Here is a 21,139-nt window from a genome sequence, read left to right on the forward strand (position 1 = left end):
CTATCAGTCATCGAGATTTCATTCTGCTTTGTTCAACAGCTGGAGCTGTCCCTAACGACTTTGACATCGACAAGATACAAATCATAATCTTCCTACGCTTCGAAATTTTTTGCTGTGGCATCCATGTGTTAAATGTTCTCAGTGCCAAGTAGCAACATGTCTGAGTTCAAACTCGCTGGTATAGAAGTTGGTGAGTGGTGAATGTCTTCGAAAGCTCCTCGGGCACATGCGAACTGAAAACCGAAGGGGTTTACGGCATAATCGTTCTAGTCAATTTTGCTCATTTTGAGAAATTGAACTTTTGTGAAACATTGTACAGAAAAGTCAGGGAAACCTAAAGGAAGTACGTATAGAGATACCGAGTCTAATAAGGGATAGTATTAATACCGGAGCATAAATTACGCGTAGTAACATTAATATTACCACTGTAGTTGTTATGAACAATATGAAAAAATCTTTCAAATGGCTCTGAGCACTATGGGACTTAACTTCTGAGGTCATCAGTACCCTAGAACTTAGAACTACTTAAACCTAACTAACCTAAGGACATCACCCATCTATGCCTGAGGCAGGATTCGAACCTGTGACCGTAGCGGTCGCGCGGTTCCAGACTGTAGCGCCTAGAACCGCTCGGCCACTCCGGCCGCCAAACAACATGACAATTAAGTGTAGTAATATTAATATTTTCATCGTAAATGTGTATAAATTGCGTGACTTTCAGTGCTGATTAACACAAAAATACATCTCAGTCATCTTTGTCCTCAAAAGTTTTTTTCAGAGAATGAAGAAACACTTGCTGAACAGAAGGGATACATGGTAACAAATATAACATGTTCGTTTTCTTCAAATTACTGACTGATGATATTTCGCCGTATAGTAGTTCTTGATTTATACTGTTGAGCTGTACTTGATATCCCTTGTTTCCTTTTTGAATGTCCAAGGTAAAATCTTCATATCAGCATTCAAAGTTGTCTTCTAATGTATTCGTACGTTCAAATCTTGTAAACCGCAACCAATGAATTTCTAGCCAAGATACTGGATTCTTTAAGTCATTAGTTTTGCGGTTAAGTACTGCCTTTTCCAAAGCTACCGTTGATACAAAGTCATGTTCCCTTATCTGTACTACTGTGAATGGTTTCTTTCTTCGTGACTGAGCAATTATTTTATACGAATCTGATGGCGCGTAGGTAGTTTTCCCTTTTGCTTGTAGATCCACAGAGCCAAAAGCAGCATTTTTTGACTGACAAATTTCAGACAGAAAAACGCTATTTTAAAATTTATATTTTGTGCAGTAAAGGCATAACTGTATATTATTGCCGTCTTTCTTGTACGCTTACTAGCCACTTCTTTTATGTGTTTCACTGCGATCCTCTCGAAAATATAGTTTTGTGACATACGTACATGAAAGCAGAGTCAGTTCTGAGGAACCACGATTATAACAGTGTAAATTGCATTCATAATATACCAATAAAAATGTTGACTTTGAAAATGCCAGGGGTTTTTACGAATCAAATGTATATGTGTAAACATCTTCGGAGTTATATTTTGATAATTCCTTGTGCACTTTCATCGGATTTGTGCAAATTCGGCGCTCCTTAAATGTAATTCATGTGGCACTCCTAACTGACTTTCGTTTTCAGCTTCAGCAACTGAAATCTGGCATCTGGTATTTATCCCATGTTGGGCATGCTCATCTTCTTGGCAGATGAAGAGTTATATTGAAACTACGATTCAAAATCTTTGTATACAAAGTCTCTAACCCTGGTTTTATGTTATCTTCAACATATTTTTCTTTATGTGTATTGCACATAACTCTGATGTTCAATTCATGACTCGAGTAATGTGTATGATGGTTTTATGAACGAGAATAATGTGGCTGACGACACGGAAAACTTTTAATGTGAGAATTAAAGATTTATTGAAAGATTTATGATAATCTTTTAAATCACTGTCAGGCTTCTCTCCTTTCTTTATCTTTTGCGTATATCGAGTCATCTTGTCATCGGAAATGTTAATACGTTCTTAGAAAATACTTTTTACAGACTTTAACTGAACAGATCTGAACATGTACATAGTATTTGTTAATACAAGCCTTTGGAGGTCGAGGTCCCGCTCATGGTCTTCTTGTCGCAGGAGATTCTGATTTGATTAGTCCAACTAGTATGGCATTTAGACAGTTAAAAGATCACCTTTTCCAAAAACTATCAAACATCTCTTTCCTCCCTTTTTAGATTTTTTTTTTTGAAACACATTGTAGCCTACGATGGGAATCATAATTACAAATTATTTTAGCAGGAACTGTTTTACCTTTTCAGATAATGTAATCTTCACCTCTATTCCTTTTCTGTTCCATCTTCAGTTTTCTATCTTGTCTCTGTCTCTTCCTTCCGCGTGATTGCTCTTGCTCATCTTCCTCATTAGACTCACTTTCGGGTGAATGATATTTTGAAGCAGAATCTGAAACCTCTCCCTCTTCGTTCATGATTTCTGGAGTAATTATATTACCTTAAACATAAGTTATATATATATTGCATGAACGTATGCTTAAGGTAATGTGCGTGTGTGTGTGTGTGTGTGTGTGTGTGTGTGTGTGTGTGTGTGTGTGTCGTGCGACATAAACGAAAGTTGGTAGGCGTGTTTCTACATCTGAAATATGATGATTACTCACATTTCATACCAGTGGTATAAGACAGAGAATTAGGTTCCAAATCAGGTTTGTTTAAATACACGCTGTAGTGCTAGTGAGCGTTAATTACCTTTAAAATTAGACGTGGTCAGTTGACGTTGGTCAAGAACGCCTTTAAGGCGACAAAGGCGACATTATCAGCATCTCACTGACTTTGAATGATGTCCTGTAATAGAGCTACAAGAAGTTGAGTGTTTCTTCTATGATATTGCAGGAAGACTTAGAAGGAATGTAGCCACTGTACATGATTCCTGGCAGCGGTGGTCACGAGAATGTACGGTCGCAAGAAGGCCGGATTCCGGACGGCCACGTCGCACTACCGAGGGGAAGACTATCGCGTTAGGCGTACGACTCCACCACATCGTACTGCATCTGCAGCAGCAGTTTGAGCAGCTGTTGGCACCACAGGTACACAACGAACTGTTACAAATTGGTGATTTCAAGGACAGCTCCAAGCCAGGCGTACCGAAGCGTGCATTACACTGACTCCAAACCACCGCCATTTGTGAATTTCGCGGTGCCAAGCGAGAGCTTACTGGAAGACAGGGTGGATGTCTCTTGTGTTTTCTGAGAAATCTGGTTCTGCCTCGGTGCCAGGAATGGCGGTGTATTGATTAGGAGGAGGCCAGTTAAGGGCCTGCAATCAACCTGCCTACGTGCTAGAAACAGTGGACCTACACCTGGAATTACGGCCTGGAATGCGATTTCGTGTGACTGCAGGAGCAGTCTGGTAGTTATCCCACGCACCCTGACTGCAAATTTTTACGTCAGTCTGGTGATTCGACCTGTTGTGCTGCTATTCGTGAACAGCATTCCAGAGGGTGCTTTCTGCCACATAACGCTGTTGTTACCCAACGTGCTCTGTAGAATGCCAACATGTTGCCTTTGCCTGCTCGATGACCAGAACTGTCTCCAATCGAGCACATATGGGACATCATTGGACGATAGCTCCAGCGACATCCACAAACAGCATTAATCGTCGCTGTACTGAACAAGCAAGTGCAAGAGGTGTGAAACTCCATCCTACAGACCAACATTCGGCACCTGTACAACACAATGCAAGCGCGTTTGCATGCTTGCATTCAACATGGTGGCGGCTACAACGATTATTTCACAATTTCAGTAGTTTATCTCACGCTTACTCAACCTGTAATCTTGTAATATTAACCACTCAAGTATGTTACCTAGGCAAATCTATTCCCAAAATTTCACCACTCTGCAGTAATTATTTTTTGGTGTTGCGTTTTTTCCATAGCTTTACATATGCTCCCTTCCTTTTGAAATTTAAATTTGCAGATGTGTGTGTGGAAATTTGGTTTTGTTGCACACTAAGCCAAGAACACACTGTCTCTGGATCTACGACGTCTATCATGCATTGCGTCATCTGAGTGCTTCTTTCTTTAGTTATTCCATTTTCAGATAAACTGTGGGCCATTTGGCAGTAAGTGTTCAAAAAAATAAATAAATGGTTCAAATGGCTCTGAGCACTATGGGACTTAACTTCTGAGGTCATCAGTCCCCTAGAACTTAGGACTACTTAAACCTAACTAATCTAAGGACATCACACACATCCATACCCGAGGCAGGATTCGAACCTGCGATCGTAGTGGTCATGCGGTTCCAGACTGTAGCGCCTAGAACCACTCGGCCACTCCGGCCGGCTGCCAGTAACAGTTACTATAGATGATGTCTCCTCTTTTTCCAACGTATTTTCATTTTTGTATCACACTCATTTTATTTCTTCTCACATGATTCTATCGATTCTTTTACCTCTCTTGCCTTAGAAAGCTAGTTTTTACTACACGTTCTTTCCAGAAACACCTGTTTCAATACATTTACACAATTCTGTTCACTAAAGACGATCCTTATGTTGTGAATAAATCACCGTTTAACTCGATAAAAGTAGTGTTTATGCAGCGAAAAATTTTCAACACAGTTTCGCCATAAATCTGCCTACCATTTAACTTGCGTGGTATTTCGTCTGCTAGAAACTCACTCCTGACACTCCAGGTATTCTTAACAGGTTAGAAGCTATCTGGGAAAACAATGTCAGATAATAATGTTGATTTCTTTGTGTTTAATGCATACCTTAGTTAGTTCATCTTCTTCACGTGCCGAACTCGATGACCCGATTGTACGTTATCTCTGTGGCACAAGGTCACTCCTCTGTGACAGATCAAACAAGCATTGAGTTCTTAGAATGCCCGTTAGTTGTTTTATGCGGTGCGAACATGCCCTGTTTCTCTCAGTTTTAAATTAGAGAATTCATATTCCTCGATTCTCTAAGTGATGCAGGATGTACACAACAAAACAGATGTTAACACACAAGTGAAAGTAGCCTACATTTTGTCAGAACGTGCGGCCATGAATATTCCTCACAGGCTAAGGCTGTGAATCGGAATGAGCTACGAAAACAGTTTCGGACCTTTGACGGATAATGCCCTTACCGACTGAGTTATATAGTTTCTGCCGCTATCGCTCACTTTACAAATTTTTCAGATGTTCATTGGAACTTTTCAGCTTGAGATGGCAACATAGAATGGCCAGCAGGAATGCTGGTCTATCATTCCTGGAAGAGGGAATGTGAAAGAGAAATGGTTTGGCCACAACCATTCTGGAAACATTTAATTTTTTCTTCTTTTTGTTTCTCTTTATTTCAGTTACAACTGAACTGACATTATACATCGTTAAAGAACTGTAGGGAAAGAAACGACGGTATACAGGACTATGGCGTTTCAGATGTGTCGTAAATAGCCAGTGTATATAAGCAAGGCTTTTTAGTAGCTGCGCTGCCGGCTCTTTGGCCATACGGAGCCACACCGCGCCGCCTGCTCCGTCGGGACAGCGCAGTGGCCCGCTGGCGTTCGCCGGCCTGCCTGTAAGAGAACCGGAGCACCCAAGCGGCCACTTCATTACAGCAGTCCTTTACTTCCAGAATGAGATTTTCACTCTGCAGCGGAGTGTGCGCTGATATGAATCTTCCTGGCAGATTAAAACTGTATGCCCGACCGAGACTCGAACTCGGGACCTTTGCCTTTCGCGGGCAAGTGCTCTACCAACTGAGCTACCGAAGCACGACTCACGCCCGGTACTCACAGCTTTACTTCTGCCAGTACCTCGTCTCCTACCTTCCAAACTTTACAGAAGCTCTCCTGCGAAACTTGCAGAACTAGCACTCCTGAAAGAAAGGATAATGCGGAGACATGGCTTAGCCACAGCCTGGGGGATGTTTCCAGAATGAGATTTTCACTCTGCAGCGGAGTGCTAGTTCTGCAAGTTTCGCAGGAGAGCTTCTGTAAAGTTTGGAAGGTAGGAGACGAGGTACTGGCAGAAGTAAAGCTGTGAGTACCGGGCGTGAGTCGTGCTTCGGTAGCTCAGTTGGTGGAGCTCTTGCCCGCGAAAGGCAAAGGTCCCGAGTTCGAGTCTCGGTCGGGCACACAGTTTTAATCTGCCAGGAAGTTTGAGTCCTTTGCTTCTTTAGAGAGCTTTCCGTTCACGACCTACAGATAAACCCTGTTTGAAATTATCCGACATTTCTTGCACGCGTCGCTTCGGGGACACTCCTTACAGCTGACCATCGCAGCCGGCCGGTTGGCCGAGCGGTTCTAGGTGCTACGGTCTGGAACCGCGTGACCGCTACGGTCGCAGGTTCGAATCCTGCCTCGGGCATGGATGTGTGTGATGTCCTTAGGTTAGTTAGGTTTAAGTAGTTCTAAGTTCTAGGGGACTGATGACCTCAGAAGTGAAGTCCCATAGTTCTCAGAACCATTTGAATTCGGTGACATAGAGGTCCAAATAAATGTGTTTTCTTACAGAATAAAAATTTCCTTTGCATCATTTCCGTGCAGCTCTTTCAAGTATTGAAGACTATTATCCAAGAATGAATCTTTGCTCCGTAAACACTCCTTTCGTTCAAAACATTGTCAGTAACAGCAAGGGCATCTCATTCAAATTGGTCGGCTCAAATACTTGCGAACCATTGTAAGTACTGAAACAAATTTTTCAAGAGATCTCAAGGGAAAGAGAACCAGCGCTTGAATTTTTGTTACCTAGCAGTTTGTTTCTCCTGTAAAGGACATCTTCAGAAGAAAACTATTGTGAGATACAATCTACCACCAAATGCTTCCAAGGAAAAACTGTGGCTAGGTGGATAAATGTTGACGTCCAAAACGTCCTGGATTCGATCCTTCGTCGGTCCAAGAATGTTTCCAGACGATTGGAAATAACTATGCTGAATTGCACATCGTATTCTACATCAAAAAGCAAGTCAACTGATACATCGTTTGGTTAGACGGTTCTCAAGTCGATGAGAGGCAAGGTCACCTCCGACAGCCCTGTGCCCAAGAAGATGCCGTGTTACGGCCATTTTGCGCTGACAATGATTTATCGTGTGAGATAAAGAGAATACTGTCATTGATCACCAAGTCCATAACTCGACAGGCAACATTAAAGATGTTATTCTTGTCCATTGCTTATTCTACAATTCTCTCTCTCTCTCTCTCTCTCTCTCTCTCTCTCTCTCTCTCTCTCTGTGTGTGTGTGTGTGTGTGTGTGTGTGTGTGCGTGTGTTTGGCGTCACGCTCGTTTAATGGAAAGCGTAATGTGGATGACTGACGTTCTTCGAAATATACCATATACTCTGACGTAAAATTATCAAAGTACTTAACTTCCATTTGGAACTGATTTCCATCATCACCATCAGTATAAGGAGAGACCCGAACAGGTAAGAATACAGCCATGTATTCGTTGTGGCATGAAATAGACAGCTTGCACATATCTTGAGCAAATTTTTCTTAATGCCTGAAACACTTGCTGCTTCAGTGCATGAAGGTTTTGGCTGCAGACTGATATGAAGGTAAACGTGCTTCTATTTCATCCCTGACATGATCTATGGGTAACAGGTAACAGTACAGGTGACCGGGCAGATGTGTAAAGGCTCAGTACATTCCTCCAGGTGCTTGTCGTGTGAACTGCAATATGGGGTCTTGTATCATCCATGCGCCATTAGGTACTTTGGTTATGAAGGGTATGACAACAGGGTTTACCGTTCTTTCCACATACTGTCAAACATGCAGCTTCACTTTAACAACTGCCGTATCAGTTCTATTGTTGCAGAAATATCGATCATGGTTTTAGCATTTGGAGCATTACGACGCTCGAGAACCGTTGCTTTCTGCGATCTTACACCAGGATTTATCAAGTTTGATTCCATGGGGAAGCAGTTGTGCCCAGCGATTGTGTTTGCTTCAGGCAGTAAAGGTTACAGCAATTAGTTGCACATAATATCGATTACAGATCCAGATTACGGTAACTGTGTGGCCATCTTGAGTGCTAAGATACATACAAAGAACCAGCAATAAGGTAATACGCATACCTTATTAAATGTACAGTAGTATAAGCTTTAAACATGGGTCAGTCATAAAATACACAACAGTAAGTGTAAGCTATACCATTAAAACCACTTTATAGTAATAAAGGATACAGCAATCAGTCGAAGATATTATTTATTGCATATCCAGATTTTAGGCACCGTATGGCCATCCTCGGTGTTAAGACTTAAGACGGACCCGTCACAACAAGATAAAACACATGCCTCATTGAGTATACAGTTACATAATCTTTAAATGTAAGTCTGTCACAAAATACATACCAGTAAACGTTAGTTAAAACAATAAACTACTTAGTATTGGATGGCCTCACTTTAAAAAAAAACAGAAAGCAAATGTGGCATTTTCTGCCACGGGAAACAGAATACAACGTCCGAACTCCGATACTTACTATGTGGAACAGACGGGCAGGAGGCTGGAAGCCAACTTTAGTTAATATATAGAAATAGATCGTAAAAATGCAACAGAAAGATCTAACTTCGCTGCCCACCTTCTTGAATGTGGGCATAGCGGACCATTTTTGTCCTCACACATGAGGAAGGTCCATCTATACGAAAAGGGAAGACACATGAATCTGTTGGAGGACCCTGGAATCGTTTGCCATCATCCCAGTTTTGGGAGCTGTTTAAAAATTGGGACTATAGGCCGATCCCAACAAACACACTAATCTAAAATAGCGACCTAGTTATGATTACACTCTTTCTAGATCGTACAGGGGTACAAAGTTTCTGGAGACAAATGCAGTGTATTTCCCACCTTACTGCTTCATGTTGTTGGAAGCGTTTTAGTTCTAACACACAAATGTGTGAATTATAATCAGTTTTTATGTGAAATGTATGAGAGGTCATTTTAAAGCACACTGATATCTGGTCCTTTTGAGATACTGCTGCAGGTGTGATATTTATGACACGAATCCTGTCTGTTCCCATTCCTTCAGCTGTGCTTAGTATGTATCGCAACTTCAATAAAGAAAATTATTGATTCAGATATCTTGAAGAAGATGTGTTCCATTTTTTAAACTCTTCTTTAGCAAAGTGTACAGGAATAGCTGATGCCACTGTTTAGTTCAGACAGTTACCACCATGTATAACTGTAAAATATTAGTCACTGTTTTTGGTTGCAGCCACCTTATTTGTTTTATGCAGATAAATTTTTAAACAGTAGAAAATTGTAAATAAAATGCCAAAACATACGAACTGTTAAATAAGGTTAATACATGTTATCAGCGCATCACACATGTAAAGAGGGCGCTGTATGTTGGTATGACTATGACACTCACAGAAGCCAGCTGTGTTATAACTCAACCTTTAACATGAATAGTCCAGTTGGGACTATGTGCTTATATAAGTGGTTTTAATGTTTTGACTTACATTTACTGGTATATATTTTGTGACTGACTCATATTTAAAACTTATTATACAACTATACAATTAGTAAGCTATGAAGGTTACCTTATTGTAAATGGGTCTGTATCTTTTAGCACTGAGAGTGCCCGATACAGTGACTGATATCTGAATATGTAATGAAAATTACTTGCGACTATTAGTGGTACCCTTTACTTCTTCCACCAGGTTGCCTGCGGACAAGTTGACATCGATCAGACCAACAAACGAGACATAGTTGAACACCACAGTACGACATTCAGTGACCCAGCTGACTCTGGCTACACACCAAGAACCCTGTGTTGTTTGTGGTATGGTGGCAGGTCGGCATCTCAACCCACCCACGCAGTAATCTGTTCCAGACAGTTCATGATGACAGTCTTTCTGTAACATCCACCCGGATTTCAGATGTTGTCAGACTCCTTTTCATCAGAGCCAGACAAAGAAGTCTACCATTTTGTCGTGGTGTAGCCGTTCTGGAAGGGCGCATCCCTACTCTTCTTACCCCACTTTTATCGTAAGTCCATCACGCCAAAGATGAGTTGCAAGAGCACCTCCTCTGAACATGCTATGTTGCCATCTCCACCAGAGAATTTTCAGCAACGTTAGACACACCCAAGAGACATCATGTACTCAATCCTAGAGTTCGTACTCTACCATAACTACGATTCAGTAGTTTTGATACACTATCTAAAGGACGTAATAAATGGTAGCATCACCGGTAGTATTGGCACAGTAGCATTGGTGGGGAAAGAAACATAAATGAATGTGTGTAAGAGCCACTGGGAGTCGAAGAATTCTCTTTGTTTTTCGTTTCTTTCTTTGTTTTGCACATAATTAGAGTGAGTATTTTATATCCTTACAAAATATATATTGCATTTTATAATGAAAATTAGATGATAGCGTTACTTCTGTGCTTTTATGTAACCAAAACAATTAGTTCTGATGCAAGTACAATCCACATGCACAAACGCAAAATAATCTATATAATTATTGTTGTTATTTTGTTCTCAATATAGCATTTTTCATTATCATCAAAGGTGAAAGTGTTCAGAAATATCAGAAACATGTTTTATATAAGTTCGACGAAGTAATAAAGTGATGTTTGATATATTTTCCTTTTGCGGTTTTTTTATTTTATCTTTTATTGAGGAAATTTGGGTTTCTAGCGCTATATGATAAATCCGTATTTTTTTAAAAAAATTGTACTACAACATCCCTCTGTTTCACGTTACAGGCCAGTAATTTTCGAATAAAACCAGAGTTAAACACTGACAATTTCTATTTTGCTATAAATAGTGTTAGTTTTAAGTAACAGACAGGAGGACAACTATGTTGAACAGAAATGTTAAGTATGTTACAGAGACTTTTATATATCTTCATTCAGTTTCTAAATGGTTCACCGCTGCAAGTTTTGGGGAAGCTAGTAAGAAACTAATCACATATAAATGGAAATGTCGTGTGGCTAGGGCCTCCCGTCGGGTAGACCGTTCGCCTGTTGCAGGTCTTTCGATTTGACGCCACTTCGGCGACCTGCGCGTCGATGGGGATGAAATGATGATGATTAGGACAACACAACACCCAGTCCCTGAGCGGAGAAAATCTCCGACCCAGCCGAGAATCGAACCCGGGCCCTCAGGATTGACAGTCTGTCACGCTGACCACTCAGCTACCGGGGTGGACTTAAACACATATGAAAACAAGGCGATCGAAATGAGGTAACTCCTGATTGGTATGCAAACCACCTAACATGCAGGTATGCAGGTAACACTGTTACGATCTTAACTTACCGAAGCTACTAGGAAAACTGCCGTAGTCTGCACTTACTTATGATAGTGTACGGTAGCCTACGGTAGTCTTACATCTCTGCTCTGACTACTTCTCATCCGCGTCCGTAGGAATGGCTTTTTTCTATACTGAAAATCAGCAAAGCCTTGTAGTACTGGAGTATGAGTTTGGTAGCGTTCAGCAAGACGATACAACATTTTCCATTTTCAGCAGCGTCTCTGTTCTCAACATAGTCGAGGTTATATAACTTTATATTTGAATTTTCTGGATACTTTTCTCGAGATTGGAACTGAACAAAACGTGAGTGACGTGTAAGCCGAGAGCAAAAGACAGTCAGTACCTATTGGAAGTGAGCTGGACGACACGAAGCGATTACAAGACGAATCTTTGCCATTGACAGATCTGTGCTTCAGGCAAGAACAACGTGATGAAGACGCTTGGCAGTTACAGCTCTTCCTGTATTGCAGCTACTGCAGCTCTGATAGATGGGCGTCGTACACAGAGCTCGTCGGGCTGTGGTGATGCTGAAGCATAGAAGTTTCTGTGGCGGAACGGATCCTAAAAGCTTTAGAAAAAGCAATAGCTGGGTGTGCACGCGATCCTGAAATTTGAGGCCGCTCTGTTTGATTATAGCGTGCAGCTGCACTGAGGCGTAATGACACGTGTGTGTCGGCGCCCGTTGCAGGACAAGCCAACAGCAGCGCCCATGTCGGCGATTAACTCAATTAATAGTTGCAGCTTCCGAGCTCCGACCGCTGCAGCTCCGCCTCGTATTTTGGGTGTGCTCGTAACGTAGCGGCATGGGAGTACATGTCGGTGAAGTAATAGCTGCGGTTGAGTCGTTGCGGTGAAGAGTAAGTAGAAACTGCTCTATACGCACGGGAAATAATGGCTCCGTAGTCCGCTGCGGCGATATAAAGACAACGTCTACAACCTGTGTTGTACGCAGGGCAAGTGACACGCAGTGCTAGCGACTCACTAGTGGTGTAAATGACAACACTGTCAAATATTTTCATGTTTCATAAATGCAAAACAGATTCAGTCACTGGTGTATTGGAGGCACTTTGGTCTCTTTTAGTGATAACAGCATTTTCTGCAGTAAACATTATGAACCTTTTTGTTCACACACTTATGTTTCCTTTTGTCGTAGAACCTAGGCTTAGGTTATCAGTCTTTTGTGCGCCTTTCCTCGAGTTGTTCTTGGTAAAATCACTCAGTTGACCTGAATATTACAATCAGTAATGTCAGTACTCATTGTTCTTGCATATACCCGTACAGCCACATATCCGCTCGAATAAATTAAAAATTGTTACTGTATAGGAAGAACGAACAATGGACTGCAACTATAGCTCGTCAGCTTCCCGATTCACCGTTACCGTTGATCTTATTTTTAAAAAGCGGGAAGTAAGTCACGATAAATGGTTGTGAAAAGTTCCTTTCTGAGCCCTTTTCGGTTCGCGGACGATGTGTAGTTAACAATGTTTCGCAAGGCTACCGCTTTCGTCAACATCCTATACCTCAATCATAGTTATTACGGTTAGTACATTTCTTTCTTAACTATTTCCTGTATTAGCCATTTACTATCAATCTTTCTTAGGGACCAAGTTCCAGATCAGCACAGTGATACACTTCTTATTTAATATTTCACCATTTTTGTTTTGTTTCTTCTATCCAATATCAATCTTGCTTGGCAGCAAATATTTTCTTTTTGTGACTGCTTCCTTGGCCAGGAAAATTCCACATCGAACTTCATTAGTGGAACAAACATAAGTACTAATGAGACTTCCGAGGTATACGAACTGTTTATCTTCCAGATTATTTGATACCATTCTTACATTTAAAAGCATACAATAATCAGATATTCTCGTTGCCTTTGTTTTTTCTATAGTAATTATCACCGAAAATTTTTTCCAGTGTTTTTTCCCAGTGCCAATTGCTTCCTATATCATATTCTATAAGGTTTTCCTTTTTGGTTGTAATCACAGTGTCCTCTTCATACCAGATTTCTCCTTATAATCTGCTGTCTCCCTGTCAGATCAACCATATTTTGTTTTGTCTTTTTAACAAGTTCTTGCCAGATTTATTGAGTAATTTAAGAGATATGCAACAACCTTCTCACACTCCTGTCTCAGCTTTAGCACTATTGGTATCACTAATTTTCTATCTTAAATTTAGGGAATCATATCTCTATGTAGATCTACATGGATAATCTGCAAATCACAAGTAAGTGGCTGCAAAGGGCTTTTCGAACCACCTCTACTATAGGTCTGTATTACTGCAATCTCGAACAGCGCGCGGAAAAAAAACGAACACCTATATCTTTCCGTGCGAGTCCTGATTTCCCTTACTTTATTACGATTATCGTGTCTCCCTACGTAGGTCGGTATCACACACCGAAGGAGAAAGTTGGTGATTGAAATTTCGCGAGAATGTCCTGCCGCAACGAAAAACGCCTTTGTTTTACTGATGTCCACCGCGAAGAGGAGCGCGCTTCGTTACAGGATCATTTAGTAATCGCGAAAGCGTTACGGAGATGATAGATAAACTCCAGTGGAAGACTCTGCAGGAGAGACGCTCAGTAACTCGGTACGGGCTTTTGTTGAAGTTTCGAGAACATACCTTCACCGAGGAGACAATCAGTATATTGCTCTCTCCGACGCATATCTCGCGAAGAGACCTTGAGGATAAAATTAGAGAGATTAGAGCCCACACAGAGCCATACCGACAATCTTTCTTTCCACGAACGATACGAGACTGGAATAGAAGGGAGAACCGATAGAGGTACTCAAAGTACCCTCCGCCACACACCGTCAGGTGGCTTGCGGAGTATGGATGTAGATGTAGATGTAGAATCCAGTATCATGTCAGTGACACTCTCTCCCCTATTTCTTTTAACTTTGTCGATTTAGTCCGCTAATACCATCTGATAAGGATCCCACACAGCGCAGCTGTACTCAAAAAGAGATGCCAGTCAACATGTTTATTTATTTATTTTTTTAAAGTTTCTTTTACGACCAAGACCACATCCCTCATAAGCGCTTTGGACGCTACATCACAGTTCGTTTTAAAAGACTGGACTGGCGCGGTTAGACAGGCGAGTCTCATGCCTGTGGCGACGAAGGAACGCATACATAGAGAAACCTGGTTCCCTGGTCAGAGTAATGAAGTTTGTTTTAGGGGTCTCCCTCCCCCAGGGACTGCCTCCTAGGTATTGGAAAGTCTCGGCGTTTTAAAATTTTCATTTCCTCGCGCTCCTGAAGACGAGTGCCGGATATTAATTTTTTCGCTGGCGGTGGCGGAGGCGCGTCCTTTGCTCGCACCTGCACGGCAGCCGGCAGCCGGCAGTGGGGATTAATTCCCGTGGATCAGCGCCAGCAGCCGCACCGCCGCCGCCGCCGGCCGTTCTCCCCCAGCTCCCTGCTGCTTGCCTGCTGCCTCATCCTCGCCGGCCGCTCTCTCGGCCGTCCCACGATTTGTCTCCCTCTTCAATTTACAGCCGACTCGTGGAATCGACGCCGCGTCGCGTCGCGTCAGCTGATTTACGCATCGGACAGCAATAGAGTGGCCGTTTGGCAGCCCCGCACTGCGTAACAAGTCCTACTTGAGCCTCGCCGCCCTTCTACTCTTATTTGCCGCCGCTGGTAAATGAGACTAGTCCCGTACGATGGCGGAATGCTCGAGTGCAGCCAGCCACCAGCAGCACCTAGAGTTGTAAAACTACCGACGACTACCGTAGCTAAACCTAACTACTGTAGAATGAGATTTTCACTCTGCAGCGGAGTGTGCGCTGATATGAAACTTCGTGGCAGATTAAAACTGTCTGCCGGCCCGAGACTCGAACTCGGGACCTTTGCCTTTCGCGGGCAAGTGCTCTACCAACTGAGCTATCCAAGCATGACTCACGCCCCCTCCTCACAGCTTTACATCTGCCAGTACCTCGTCTACTACCTTCCAAACTTTACAGAAGTTCTCCTGGTTCGCAGGAGCTGTGAGGACGTGCTTGGGTAGCTCAGTTGGTAGAGCACTTGCCCGCCAAAGGCAATGGTCCCGAGTTCGATTTTCGGTCCGGCACACAGTTTTAATCTGCCAGGAAGTTTCCTAATTACTGTAGTTTTCCAAGTAGCTTTGGTCAGTTAATTTCATAGTAAGTTACCTGTACGTTGGGTATGTGTCTTACAACACTGAAGCGCCAAAGAAACTGGTGTACGCAATCATGTTCAAATACAGGAATATGTAAACAGGAAGACTATGGCGCCAACAAGTGTCTGGCGCAGCTGTCAGATCGGTTGCTGCTGCTACAATGGCAGGTTATCAACATTTAAGTGAGTTTCAACGTGGTGTTACATTCGGTGCACGAGCGATGGGACACAGCATCTCCGAGGTAGCGAAGAAGTGGAGATTTTCCAGTACGAACATTCCATGAGTGTACCCTGAATATCAGGAATCCAGTAAAACATCAAGTCTCCGACATCCAGGAAATGATCCTGCAGGAACGGGACCAATGACGACTGAAGAGAATCGTTCAACGTGACAGAAGCGCACCCTTCCTCAAATTGCAGCAGATTTCAATTCTGGGCTATCAGCAAGTGTCAGCGTGCGAGCCATTCAACGGAATCTCATAGGAATGAGCTTTCGGAGCTCAAGGCCCACTCGTGTACCCTTGATGACTGCAAGACACAAAACTTTACGCCTCGCCTGGGCCTGTTAACACCGACGTTGGGCTGTTGATTACTGAAAACATGTTGTCGGGTCGGATGAGTCTCGTTTCAAATTGCATCGAGCGGATGGACTTGTACGGGTATGGAGACAACCTCATGATTCCATGGACCCTACATATCAGCAGCGGACTGTTAAAGCTGGTGGAGGCGTATGCAGTTGGAATGATATGAAGCCCCTGATACGTCTGGATCCGACTCTGACCGGTGACACCTACGTAAGCACCCTGTCTGATCATCTACATCCATTCATGTCCACTGTGCATTCAGAAGCACTTGAGTAATTCCAGCAGGACAATGCGACGGTGCTACACGTGCAGAATTGCTACACAGTGGCTCCAGGAACGTTCTTCTGAGTTTAAACACTTCCGCTGGCCACCAAACTCCCCAGACTTGAACATTATTAAGCATATCTGGAATACTTTGCAACGAGCTTTTCAAAACCAATCTCGATCCCCTCTTACGGATATATGGACAGCCTTACAGGATTCAAGGTGTGAGTTCCCTCCAGCACTACTTCAGACATTAGTCGAGCCCATGTCACATCGTGTTGTGGCAATTCTGCGTGGTCGTGGTGGTCCTACACGATAGTAGGCATTTATCAGTTTTTTTGGCTCTTCGCTGTAGATTCCCCTAAAATCTGGAAGCGGTGAACCGTCTAGAAACTCAGTGACAATATATGCAGGGCGTGGTAACCTATGGAACATTTCTGTTCTACATAGCTATCCTCCTGTCTGTTTCTGAAGAACATACAGTATTCATAGCAAAACCAAAATGTCAATGTTTAAGCCAGGATTTGTTGCGTGAAACAGAGGGATGTTGTACTAAAGTAAAGAAAACAGTAGAGATTTATCACACAGCGCTAGAAAACTCAGTTTCCTCAACAAAAGGACAAAATAAGAAGTTTAGGAACAAAAATATATTGAACATCGCTGTAGTACTTTGTCAAACTTATAGAAAACATGTTTCTGTTATTCATAAACAACTTTCGCATTCTGGGGGATGTTTCGATATCAATAACAGGATCCTCTAGCCTTCGATCATGATGAAGAAGATTCTATTGAGTATAAAATAACATCAATAATTACATATGTTTTTCTGTTTGTGCATGTAAACTTTACTCGCATCAAAACCAATTGCTTTGGTTGCATAAAAGCACCGAAGTTACGCGATCACTTATAAAATTCAGTTTATGTTCCGTAAGGATATAATATACACACTAGACTAACACTGAATGATGTGTGGTTCTACTTATGTGCAAAACAACCAAGTAAACATACAAAAAAGGAAAACAAGGAGAAGCCGTCGGCTCCATTTTTCTGCCTCACACCTTTATTTATGTTTCTCTACTTACCAACTGTACCAATACTACCGGTAATTCTACTGTTTTCTGCGTCAGTTATGTAGTGTACCGTAATTACCAAACAGCACGTTCATCCGAGCGTATATTTTTTCGTTTTTTCAGATTCGATAGTTCAACAACTCTGAGGTCAACGCGGAGCTGATTCACGGGTCAAGATCGAATGCTACGAGATCTTAATATGTGTGAAGTTATGCTGTTAATATTTTCAGCCATTCATCCTCAATTGCTGATTCGATATTGTTCATCAAACAGTATTAATCTACCAGTAGAGGAAGAATAGTCCCAAAAATTAATAATATAATTACTGTCTGTCTTCGTCGCATTCGTCAACATATACTGGGAGACGTTCATCCAACTCCCCATAATAATAAATAATTTGCACCAAATTATACCATAAATTGTAGAGAAGCATCGAAGTTGCAATATTATTTTTTGTGTTACTTGATGACTAATTTCGAGTGTAAGCTCGTTATTAAATCATTCATTAAGCTTCGCAGTAACATCCACGACAGCCACATAACTGTTCATTCTACTTAAAAAACATCTGGTAAAGAAGTGTAGAGATGGATTTAGATGATTGAAGTTGATCTCTTCACTGCTTTACAAGATGTGTTTAACTAGAATCAACACTCATGTGTCTGCGTAATGGATGTTATTGGATAATTTGATAATGAGATTAGGCTTGAAATTAGTCATCAAGTAACAAAAAAACGAATACTGCAGATTTGACGGTCCTCTGCAATTTCTTGCATAATTTGGTAAACCACACAGTTGATGACGTCATGCCTTCCAGAATGCTGGAAATTAATAAATAATATGAAGTTCAAAAAAAATGGTTCAAATGGCTCTGAGCACTATGGGACTTAACTTCTATGGTCATCAGTCCCCTAGAACTTAGAACTACTTAAACCTAACTAACCTAAGGACATCACACAACACCCAGCCATCACGAGGCAGAGAAAATCCCTGACCCCGCCGGGAATCGAACCCGGGAACCCGGGCGTGGGAAGCGAGAACGCTACCGCACGACCACGAGATGCGTGCTATGAAGTTCAACAAATAGCGCAAGCAGTATCAAAAATAATTCCGAATTATATTTGTTTAAAGATAATAGATTAAACTAGTACAAAGTAAGATTAACAGCACAGAAATCCTGGCTAAATAATGAGATTAGGCAACAGTATATAAATAATTTAGAACGGAGTAGAAAACTGTAGAAAATGCACGTTCAGCTATTAATATACCTGAACATGTCGGCAGTTGACAGACGAAGCAAAGGAAATACCAAAGAACGTATTAACAGAAAGACGGAAAACACAAATAAACGTTATTAACAGAACAATGGAAAAAACAATTAAATGTCCTCATATACTGAGAAGCAAACACACACATAGACAGACGCGCGAGCCGAGTCTAGGCAACGTTATGGATACGTTTACCCATAACAATGAATCTTACTGACATAAAGCCGAGTCAACCAGAAACAACACTGCCACAAAGAAAGACTTCAGTACAACGCTCATAAGAACAAACTAACAGATGAAGCATTAGGAAAGTAATAAAAGCAGAACACAGTGTATTGCAAGAAATAAGGAAACCAAAACAAATTAAAAGCCGATTAAGGGATTGCTAGAGGAACAAGCTATTAACTAAAAAAGCTCTTAGAAGCAAAAAAAATATAGTAAAGAGGCACTAATAATTAAACAATTAAATCCATAGTTTATAGACAAAAGCAGACAAAATGTAGTTCTCGTGGGCTAACAGCAATACATGACTGAAAAAAAGCCTATTGCAAAAACTATTGTTGAAGTACAAGGCAAATACTGGAACGTATAATACCTTGTTACATTGAAACTAAACAAAGATAAGCATAATGTGGAAGCATAGTCCTCTCTTATCTATCTTAGTCTGTGCGTTTCGAAATACGTTTTCCTTGGTTCTAGCAGCGCGGAACAGGATAAGTTGTTACGTTAATTACCCCAGTTACCTTTGTGATTGGCACAGAGTTAATGCCTGTACGGCAGTATACACTCCTGGAAATTGAAATAAGAACACCGTGAATTCATTGTCCCAGGAAGGGGAAACTTTATTGACACATTCCTGGGGTCAGATACATCACATGATCACACTGACAGAACCACAGGCACATAGACACAGGCAACAGAGCATGCACAATGTCGGCACTAGTACAGTGTATATCCACCTTTCGAAGCAATGCAGGCTGCTATTCTCCCATGGAGACGATCGTAGAGATGCTGGATGTAGTCCTGTGGAACGGCTTGCCATGCCATTTCCACCTGGCGCCTCAGTTGGACCAGCATTCGTGCTGGACGTGCAGACCGCGTGAGACGACGCTTCATCCAGTCCCAAACATGCTCAATGGGGGACAGATCCGGAGATCTTGCTGGCCAGGGTAGTTGACTTACACCTTCTAGAGCACGTTGGGTGGCACGGGATACATGCGGACGTGCATTGTCCTGTTGGAACAGCAAGTTCCATTGCCGGTCTAGGAATGGAATGGTAGAACGATGGGTTCGATTACGGTTTGGATGTACCGTGCACTATTCAGTGTCCCCTCGACGATCACCTGTGGTGTACGGCCAGTGTAGGAGATCGCTCCCCACACCATGATGCCGGGTGTTGGCCCTGTGTGCCTCGGTCGTATGCAGTCCTGATTGTGGCGCTCACCTGCACGGCGCCAAACACGCATACGACCATCATTGGCACCAAGGCAGAAGCGACTCTCATCGCTGAAGACGACGCGTCTCCATTCGTCCCTCCATTCACGCCTGTCGCGACACCACTGGAGGCGGGCTGCACGATGTTGGGGCGTGAGCGGAAGACGGCCTAACGGTGTGCGGGACCGTAGCCCAGCTTCATGGAGACGGTTGCGAATGGTCCTCGCCAATACCCCAGGAGCAACAGTGTCCCTAATTTGCTGGGAAGTGGCAGTGCGGTCCCCTACGGCACTGCGTAGGATCCTACGGTCTTGGCGTGCATCCCTGCGTCGCTGCGGTCCGGTCCCAGGTCGACGGGCACGTGCACCTTCCGCCGACCACTGGCGACAACATCGATGTACTGTGGAGACCTCACGCCGCACGTGTTGAGCAATTCGGCGGTACGTCCACCCGGCCTCCCGCATGCCCACTATACGCCCTCGCTCAAAGTCCGTCAACTGCACATACGGTTCACGTCCACTCTGTCGCGGCATGCTACCAGTGTTAAAGACTGCGATGGAGCTCCGTATGCCACGGCAAACTGGCTGACACTGACGGCGGCGGTGCACAAATGCTGCGCAGCTAGCGCCATTCGACGGCCAACACCGCGGTTCCTGGTGTGTCCGCTGTGCCGTGCGTGTGATCATTGCTTGTACAGCCCTCTCGCAGTGTCCGGAGCAAGTATGGTGGGTCTGACACACCGGTGTCAATGTGTTCTTTTTTCCATTTCCAGGAGTGTAAATACTTGTAACGCAGAATTTGGATAAATAAAAGATACAGTGTCTCATGGTACTCCGTGTTGGCTACACGTTTAAATGCACTCAGAGTTTGATTGAGACCTATTCAGTCGTATGATTGCGTGTTTTTGTATTCCGGTGTCGGTTGTAAGTAGAGAAGTTCTCCTGAGGTTTTTGTGCGTGCAAGGCAGTAACGCTAAATTTAAGGAAACCAAAAATTTTGGTAACAGGAATGAAGAATAACATGATGATGGAGGGGGAAGTAATTGAGAAAACCGATAAATATATATTTTTCGGGTCTACAATAACATAAAGCAGCTCTTCCACTGAGAATATAAGGATGGTGAAACTTCGGTAAGCTGCT

General features: G+C 42.7%; 1 protein-coding gene and 1 non-coding gene across 2 annotated transcripts in view; one reads left to right on the forward strand and one right to left on the reverse strand.

Moving 5' to 3' along the window:
• Positions 1-21,139, forward strand: part of LOC124612080 (BTB/POZ domain-containing protein kctd15) — a 607,697-nt gene that overhangs the window by 58,221 nt on the left and 528,337 nt on the right. The window lies entirely within an intron of this gene.
• On the reverse strand, positions 5,687-5,761 carry Trnas-cga. Its single transcript has one exon. It is a non-coding gene; the product is annotated as a tRNA-Ser (tRNA).

This window comes from Schistocerca americana, chromosome 1 (genome assembly GCF_021461395.2).
Source record: "Schistocerca americana isolate TAMUIC-IGC-003095 chromosome 1, iqSchAmer2.1, whole genome shotgun sequence".
In the NCBI taxonomy this organism is placed as follows: domain Eukaryota; kingdom Metazoa; phylum Arthropoda; class Insecta; order Orthoptera; family Acrididae; genus Schistocerca; species Schistocerca americana.